Here is a 9,413-nt window from a genome sequence, read left to right as displayed (position 1 = left end):
ATGAAGGTGGGGATGATGATCCTCTTGTGGTTGATGGGGGAGTGATTGCGATTGAAGGAGGGATTGCCGATCCTTTGGTTGATGGAGAAAATGTTGATCCTTTGGTTGATGATGGAGGAGTGGTTGCAAATCTTTTGGTTGATGGAGGGATTGCAGATCCTTTGGTTGAAGGTGGGAATGATGTTCCTGTGGTGGTTAAAGGAGGGAATAAAGATCTTGTGGTTGATGGAGGAGTGATGGTTAACCTTGTGGTTGATGAAGGTATTGTTGGTCCTTTGACTTTGGTTGAAGGTGAGAATGATGGACTTGTTGTGAATGAAGTGGTTTCTAATCATGGGGTGGCTGGAGGTGATGGATACCTTGTGGTGGATGGGGCTGATGGTAGCTTCGTTGTGACTGATGTTGATGATAGTTCTGTGGTGAATGAAGTTGATGTGGCTGGAAGTGATGCTAGCTTTGTTGTGAATGATGTTGATGATAGTCATGTGGTGAAAGTAGTAGATGGGAGTCCTGAAGAAGATGCGAATGAAGATGATCATAGAGCTTTGGTGGATGTGGTTGATGGTAGCTCTGGAGGCGACGACAACTTCATCGTGGATGAAGGTGATGACAACTCGGTCATGGGTGAAGGTGACGGGAGTCCTGTTTTGGATGAAGGTGATGATGGCTCGGTGGTGGGTGAAGATTGAGTTAATGGTTTTTCTTACTTCCCAGTAACTCATTTAAGTAGTAGTTATCTAAGTAGGTATTTTCATTTCTATATCACGTTTTGAATCATCTTTTGATGATTGTAATTAGTCTATTTTGAAATCATCTTTTGATGATTGTAATTAGTCTATTTTGAACTCTAATCACATCGCATCTTTTGATGATTGTAAAAAAAAAAAAAAACTTGATCCACGATGCCAAATCATATCTTCTTCCTCCCAATCGATCTAGCATCGACAAAGTAGAAATGTCCACATGGATTGCTCTTCGGTGCATATCATCGAGGACCGATACAAACTTGATCAACTCAAGTATCCTTAGTAGACTTCTCACAATGACGTTGTATGTCATCCTATCAGGGCATACTCCTTTATATCTCATTTCATTGAAAAATGTCAAGGCATCCACTTATTTGTTTGTGCTGAAGAGTCCATATATGAGGGTAGTAGAAGTGGTTGTGTTGGCCGCCAATTTGTGAGAAGGAAGCTTGCCAAAGAGAAGAAATGTTCAATCCAATAGGCCCTTCTTGCAATATTTGTTGATCAAAGTGTTAAACGTCATAAGATCTGACTCAACTTTGAACCCGATGTCAAATCGTACAATGCCTTGATTAATAGACTGTGCAAGGTTGAAAATGTTGGGGGCGCTTTGGATCTTCAGTCAGACATATCTGCAAGGGTGTATCACCCGATGTGTTAACTTATACCGAATTGAGTCAAGGGTTGTGTGATGCTAAATTGATGGATGATGCTTGCATTTTGTTGAAAAAAATGAAATTTGTGAATACCACGATATTCAACATATTAATCAGTGTCTACTCCAAAGATGGAAACACCGAAAATGCGGTATTTTTCACTCCAGCATATCCTTAAACAATATACAGGGCTTTTCGGTGTTTCTATCTTTGGAGTAGACACTAATTAGTATGTTTAATGTCGTAGTATTCACAGACTTCAGATCTTCAACAAAATGCAAGCATCATCCATCAATTTAGCATCACGCAACCCCTTACTCAATTTGGTATAAGTTACCACATTGGGTAATACACCCTTGCGGATCATGTCTGACTGAAGATCCAAAGCGCCCCCAACATTTTCAGCCCTGCACAGCCCATTAATCAAGGCATTGTACGACCTGACATCGGATTCCAATTGAGTGATTTTTAAACTTCTAACCAAATCAAACGCCTGATAGACTTGCCCATCTTTGCAAAGCCCATCTATCACAATAAGGATCAAGATGTGATCTGGCTGATAAGTCTCAACTGTACGATCCGCACGAACATTGTGTCAGAACCCTTTTTAGCTTTGAAGAGAACGTCAACTAGAGCAATTAAGGTCACTGTATTGGGTCGATGCCCGATCTTTATGAAAAGACCCATCACTAGAAATACAGTATCTATACGACCCATAGCGATGCAAGATTTGATAGCGCGGGCAGATGTAAAGATATTGATCGGGACACCCATGTAACGTATCTCGTCAAACATTTGGAAGGCGTAGGACGACGACTTTTTTCCATATATGAACCTGGTTGGGCTAAGTATCTGCCAAATGTACCCAGATATTAAAACGTTCCAACTAAGAGAACGACGCATGAGCCTAACACGTCTCATTTTCAGATATAGAAACCCTACATCCTAGAACCTGCCTTCATTTCTTCACTTTCCTGCTGGTGAAAATCGACCACAATCGAACCCTCCAGCAGCTCCCATTCCTATTAAGTGTTGTTAGGTAATATTTGACCTTAATTTCAATTGTTATTGCTATTTTGAGTATAATTTTGTTGTATATAGATATATAGGGTTTATAATTGTTGGTTATAGCATTAGGGCTTGTTCGATAGCCCATAAAAACTAATGAAAGACCATAAAAGCCCATAAAAGGCTCTCTTATCCCTTCATCTCCACCGTTTGGTAGAGCTCAATTTTATCGGAGGACCCAACACAAATTTTCCGGATCTCAGTGAAATAAAGAATAGAAACGGTGATTCTGGCATTTCACTATCTGAGCAAATTGGTGGTATAATTTTTTCTCGGATTCTCTGACTTCCTGATTTCGAGCTTTATGCCCAAATTGCCCTGCCAGTTTTCCACCTCTACAAGCACATACCCATCACCAAATGGCACTCATTCGTGGAGTCGGAAGATGATGGTGGAGGAGACGGTGCGGAGGCGGAAGATTGGGGATCTCAGAGCGAAAATCAAGGCGGCGAAAGATCGGAGGAAGTCGTCCAGCTCGAATTCCAAGTCCGCCACTTGTTTCGATACTCCATAGCTCACGGCCGCTCGCTGCACAGGAGGTTGCTCTCTTCGCGCTGCTCAACCTCGTTGCTCGGAATCAGAGGTCCTCTCCCTCTCTCTCTTTTGAATTTTTGTTTAATTTCTGAAACATGCACATGGATTTGTGAATCAATTGATGATCAGAAATTGGAATCATTGTGGTGAATGTTATATCTGAAAATAAATCGATCAAATTTGAGAATTTTGGATTTGTAACTTGATGTCTTAACGTTCTAATTAGTTTCAACTACATATTGACTCATTGTTTGGTTAAGAATTATCCAAGTAGTGTGTGCTTAGTGTTGATTAATGTGATTTTCTTCTTCAGTGAAGTGTTGTGCTTTGGAGAGGATTTGCACCAGAATTTTGGAGAGGATTTTGCTTCGCAGAGAGCTGAGAGTTCTGAAACTGCTTGTTTCAAAGCTGACCTCCCTTTAACTAACGTTGTCTGTAGCTCAGCAACGAGTTGTTTTTCCAACAAAAGATCTTTTTAAGCTATCTGAAGTTGCTGGAGCTCAAGTGCTTACTTTTCCACAACTTTGTTTGCTTCATCCAGGAGCCGGACTTGAAACGGAGTTGTGATTCAGCATTAGCAGCTACATTAGTCTTCTTCATCAGTTCCTCTTCCATCTTTGCGATTTCCTCTTCTTTGACCAACAATGCTACTTGTGAAGCAGAAATGTTATCATCCCTTTCTTCAAACACATGGCAGGAGATAGCAGCAATACGACTGCGAGAGAGAAAGTTAGGAATTGCAGTATTCAAGGGGTGATGAGGAGAGAAACTTTCTCAGACACTATTGTTTTGTGCAAAGAACAAAGGTAGAAACTTTCTCAGATTCTTGTTTTCTTTTCTGCTTGTGTGTTTTGATGTTGTGGGTCAGGTAGTTGTGAGGATCTCTTCTTTATTGATTCAATTGACAGATTTGTGTGTGACGGAGAAATACGAGGGGAAGCTTCGGATGCAAATGATCTTGATGCGGTAACTTGAATCTTCAGGATTGTGGGCTGTTGATCAAGACGCGAGGGGGTGGGGGGTGCTAGGGGAGGTGTCGTTCCCGTCTGCTGCAACGAGTAGTTGTGCAGGGCCGGAGGCTGCAGTCGATGGCAATTTGAAGGAGTTCCACACCCGCCTCCAGATAGGCCCTTTTGGAGGTGAACCACAAGGTACTCGACAGCCTAGTGGAGGTGATGAAGGAGGACGAGAAGAATGTGTTGCCATGATTGTAACGAGCAATATTGGAGCTTATATTGATCCATTTGCTCACCGCCGATCATGGAGGTCGAGAGAAGCGATGGCGCGAAAGAGAAGGCTGTAGCCGCCATTTTTTTCGGATGAAGTATGAACAAAGGCAGATGGACATTTCACTATTGAATTTAGGGTCAGCATTGCCATTTTCTATCATTTTACACATGTGGCAATTTGTACAAAGGCTTGTACCAAACACATGTTAATGAGTTTTCTTAATGTGGGCAATTTGTACCAAATAATGTACAATCTGGAAAAGACTATCCCACAATATGGGAAAAGCTTTTATCTGTAAACTTTGTAAACCTCGTCAATTCTACCAAACACACCCTTAGGGTAATTTATTGTGGAACTTTGTTGACAAATTTGTTGTAATCCACAAAAGAGTATTGAATTTTGTTGAATTTAGTATTAAAATTTACTCTAATCCACATATGTTTTCAGAGTATATGATGATTTATTTTACTAATGATGTCATATTGTACTTATTTTGCAGGATTAATAGTGTTACTTGTCCGGTGAGTTGGAATAATGAGATTTCACCGGTGGTTACACTATTTCAATGGTCGTAATAGTCTAGCTTATCTATGCATCAAATCTTATACTTAAAGTTATGTACTGTATAATAGAATCTCATGCTTCCTCCGTCCAATGTTACTCGCACTTTTTTTTAGATCATAAATTTAAGATTGAACTTTTAGTATAATTAAACTGCTAATATTTTATGTTTAATGAGAAAATCACTTTATAAGTTTAACTTTGGGCTTCCAATCAAATTTTAATCTTACAAGAACTCATATGCCGCATGGATATGTCCAACTTTGCAAAACTCAGCTCTTAACAAGATTGGATTTACATTGTCTCTAATTCAAACATGATTAGATTTACATAGTCTCTAATTCTTAACTTGCATGAACATTTACTTTTGAGGTATTAAAAAATGGTACTCATTAATTGCATGGTTTAAAGAAATAAAAATTTGATTTTGCTCTATACATAAATTGATACACCAAATAATACTCAACTTAAGAGAAATCTACAATCAAATCATACGTTTATTTCAATAGTACATCTTGCCTCTCATCTAGTTGAAGTTCATAATAGCATGTTTAATTGTTGATATTAACATAAAAGTTGATGATTACAATGATAAATAAAATAAAAAATGAATTAAAAATTGGGTATACAGAACTTTCTTCTTTTTTTCGTCTTTTTCTTGTTTAATTGATTCTTGTGAATTTGACAAACCAATATTGTGCTTGATAGAAAAAAATAATACATCTGCATATAGATTTCACTAATTTCTATTATTAGAAATGGTACATTATTCTCCATAATACCAACAATATATATTATCTAAATATTTTTGAACATATACAAAATAATTATGACATGGCATTATGTTTCATATAATTATTTTCAAAGTGAAATTGAAAAAAAAAATGAAGTTTGGTCAAAAAATTTTCCCACGACTTTAAAATCAGCTAAAAAAACCCTCGATACGATAAATATCCAGTTTCATCTACGACAAATACATTTAAGATGCCTCAGAATCCTTGACTTTGAATGATTAAGAACGGCTAGAAGATTTGGGTTTAGGGTTTAGCTCTCAAAAACAACAACAAGCTAAAGTCCGTCAATTCTTTGAAATCATTGACCCGACTTACACAAATAATACCCGCAAGTGTATGGGGCTAGTGTAGCAATTAGCAAGCAAGAGTATCGTATCCCACAGAGACAAGATTGTATCAACTCAAGTACCACGAACAAACTTCGACTGCTATCTAGACAATCGAAAGAGAATTGGTTTTGTTCTAAAACTACTATAAGCATATAACAAGAACAAGTAATTAATAAAAACGAGAGGAAATAAACACAAGTGAAAAGATACCACAAAGAGGAGAGTAGAGTTTTGGATCCAACTACAATGGAATTGTATTGTGATTGATTCAACAACTTCGATTACCCATTTTATGTCTCTAGGATTATTAGGAAAGTCGCTAGTTTAGGTTGAGCCCCCTCGCGAGTGTACTCACCCCGTTGATTAACCCTTAATATCGAAGTCTCATTCTAATATGTTTAGATTAACTCCATAGAACAAAAGACTCAAGCCCTCACTAAGGTTCCCCTCTCTCGAGTGTAGATTATCAAAGTGATGCTCACTCTTTTATCAAACCTAGATAGGTCTCGATTATAACTATAAAGGTAAACAAACTCAATTGGTAGCTAAGCAATTGAATTGAAAAGGCACAAGAATGAACAAAGGAATCACAAGAGCTAAGCAATCAAAAGAAGTCCTTGAATTAATCACAAACATCTATTGTAGTCTTCACCAAAACTCCACAATAAATTTAGCTACTCATGTTCTTCATGAAAACCAAAACAATGGATTCAATCAAATACATCAAAGAAAGCAAATAAATACTCCTGTGGAATGATTCTATGGATTAGAGACTCCAATCTCTCGATTTGTAGTCTTCAATCTTCAATTCTCTCTTCAAATTGTTCTTGGAGAAGTGTAGAGTGTGTGGTAGGCGGTGGAATGTAGAATGCCAAAACCTAGATCCCCTTTTCTCCTTTTCTTCGTTCGAAAATCGTAACAGCAAAAACGCTCGCTGACTTCACGGACCCGGCCGGGTGTCACTTTTCGGACCCTCTCTGGCCATTTGAAGTTGCGGAACAGTACCCGGCCGGGTAGGATTTCTTAGCTAAAAAATCCACCTAGCCGGGTGTAGTGTTTTGAGGCCTATCTGCCTTCAAAAGCTTCATCAACCGAATTTTCACATTCTTTTCATCTGTTTTTGCCTAAAACACTCAACAAACAATAAAACTCCAAGTAATGGAATAATTGGCTGGAAATAAACAATTCAAGCAATAAACTCGACATTAAGCACCTCAACAAACCAATTAAACCGATAAAAACATGAGTTTGTCAATCATGTAGGGAACCAAATGATCAATGTCAAGTCAAATTACACAAGTTCATAACAAGTTCAAAGAAAATTCATATGATGAGAAAAACAGAATATTTACCCCAAAAAACTATTGAAATGAAACTAATGACAAATTCACAACTCCATCATACTTACATTACAGAGAATATTTCTTAAGAATCACGATGAACTCATTGGAAGATTGTTGGTATGCATGTCAGATAAATAGAGAAAAAATGGATTACAAAATGTGAACTAAATCATTATATAGAATTATTTTTTTCTTTCTAAATCATAAGATCTTATTTCGCTTACTCTTTTGTTATATATAATAAGGGAACTCCACGACGAAATTGAAGTTGAATGTAAAAGCTAAACAAATGAATTACTAATAAATAGATTTTTAACAAAATAAAATTTTAAATATTAAATATACACAATATATACTCCAACCTCACTTAAACGTGATTTAAGAAGTAATATTACCATATTGTCTTTGTTCATTCATTAAATACATTGTATTTATGTCGTAGAGCAAAGGAGTCAATGTCTTTTGCATTATAGCCACTTGTAGGCGGGTCGTGGAACATGTTACCATAGTAGGTGTTTCAGTTGGTTCCTTGCAAAAGATAAATAGTGTTCCATTTCACAACCTTGAGCGAAAGATATTTCATAGCGATAGACTTTGACTACCTATTACATAATTGCAATGTCGTATAAAGTTTTCTTACTTTGAAAAAGTAACAAACATTTGTGTGATAAAGTTTTCTTACTTCGAAAATTTAACAAACATTTGTGTGATATAATAGCAATCTTAGATAAGTCTTTGGTGCAGTGTATCGAAAAGCGCAATCTCAGAAAATTGATATTTCTGAATCTTTGTAGATAACATTAAGCATATGATATTGATTTTATTAATTTGACTTATTAATAGGTACTGATTTTTCGTAACCCAAATTTATCCTGATATCTTGGACATGGTAATTAAAATTTGGCAGTGCTAGGAATGTTATTGCACTAATAAGACCATGTTTGGTTGACGGAAAAATAAAGTTGGAAAAGAAAATGATTCCAGGAAAAATGAATCTCGGAAATATGATTCCTAATAACTTTACTTTCCAGTGTTTAGAAAATATCAAGATTTTATATTTTATATTTGATTTAAACACCAAACTATATATATGGTACTTATTATTTTTTATATTATTTTTTATTTATAAAAGAAATAATAATATAAATTTTTTAATAAATTATTAATTATAAATAATAATAATTATATTATTATATTTATTATTGCGATAGATAGTTTAAATATGCATCATCCATCATAATATATAATAGTAATATAAATGTCATTATAGTTACATGGAGTATTATAATCATAAATAATTATAATAATAAATATTATTATTATTATTATTATTATATTTGAAGATATTATAATTAAATAAATTTTATAATTTAAATTTTACTATGATTTTATTGATTAATCATTAATTTATAAAATAATAGTATTTATTATTTATTATTATTATATCATTTATATTATAACTATATTATAATTATTTAATAAATTATTAATTACTATTATGATAATAACGATTATATATAAATATTATAATAATACAGTTATAATTACGATAAATTTAATTATAGTTATTTATTATACTGAAATTAAATATGATTTATAATTTAAATTATTTTAAAATATTTTATTTAATAATAAATAATAATAATAATAATAATAATAATATATTGCATTAAATATGTAGGAATCCTAAAACTGGGAAAGAGAGTACCTAAGAAAAGTTAGGATTCTGAATCCTGGAAAGTTGTACTAATTTTCCTTGTTCCGGGATTCTGATTACTTTGATTAGGGGTGGCGAAACGGGTAACCCGTGGGTAACCGCACCCGACAAGTCGGGTACCCGCACCCGATTTTGACTAAATTTGTAGTCCCAATACCCGGCCCGCAACATAACGGGATTACCCGATACCCATGTTGGGTATCCCATACCCGATATTGCGGATACCCGTACCCAACCCGAAACCGGTGCTTCTAACTATAATCGTGCACAAAGTGCTTCAAACCAAAATATGAGTTCATAAAACTAATAAGTTTTCATTAGTAATTATCATCAATGCAAGTCATTTACTATTGCAATTTTATACTAAGTCAATGAATTTTGCATTGTTGTTGTCTTGTTGCACTATGATTTTAGATTTTTACTTTTTTTATTTGC

Source organism: Salvia hispanica, chromosome 4, assembly GCF_023119035.1.
Source record: "Salvia hispanica cultivar TCC Black 2014 chromosome 4, UniMelb_Shisp_WGS_1.0, whole genome shotgun sequence".
NCBI classification, from domain to species: Eukaryota; Viridiplantae; Streptophyta; class Magnoliopsida; order Lamiales; family Lamiaceae; genus Salvia; species Salvia hispanica.
Note: the sequence above shows the minus strand (reverse complement) of the source record.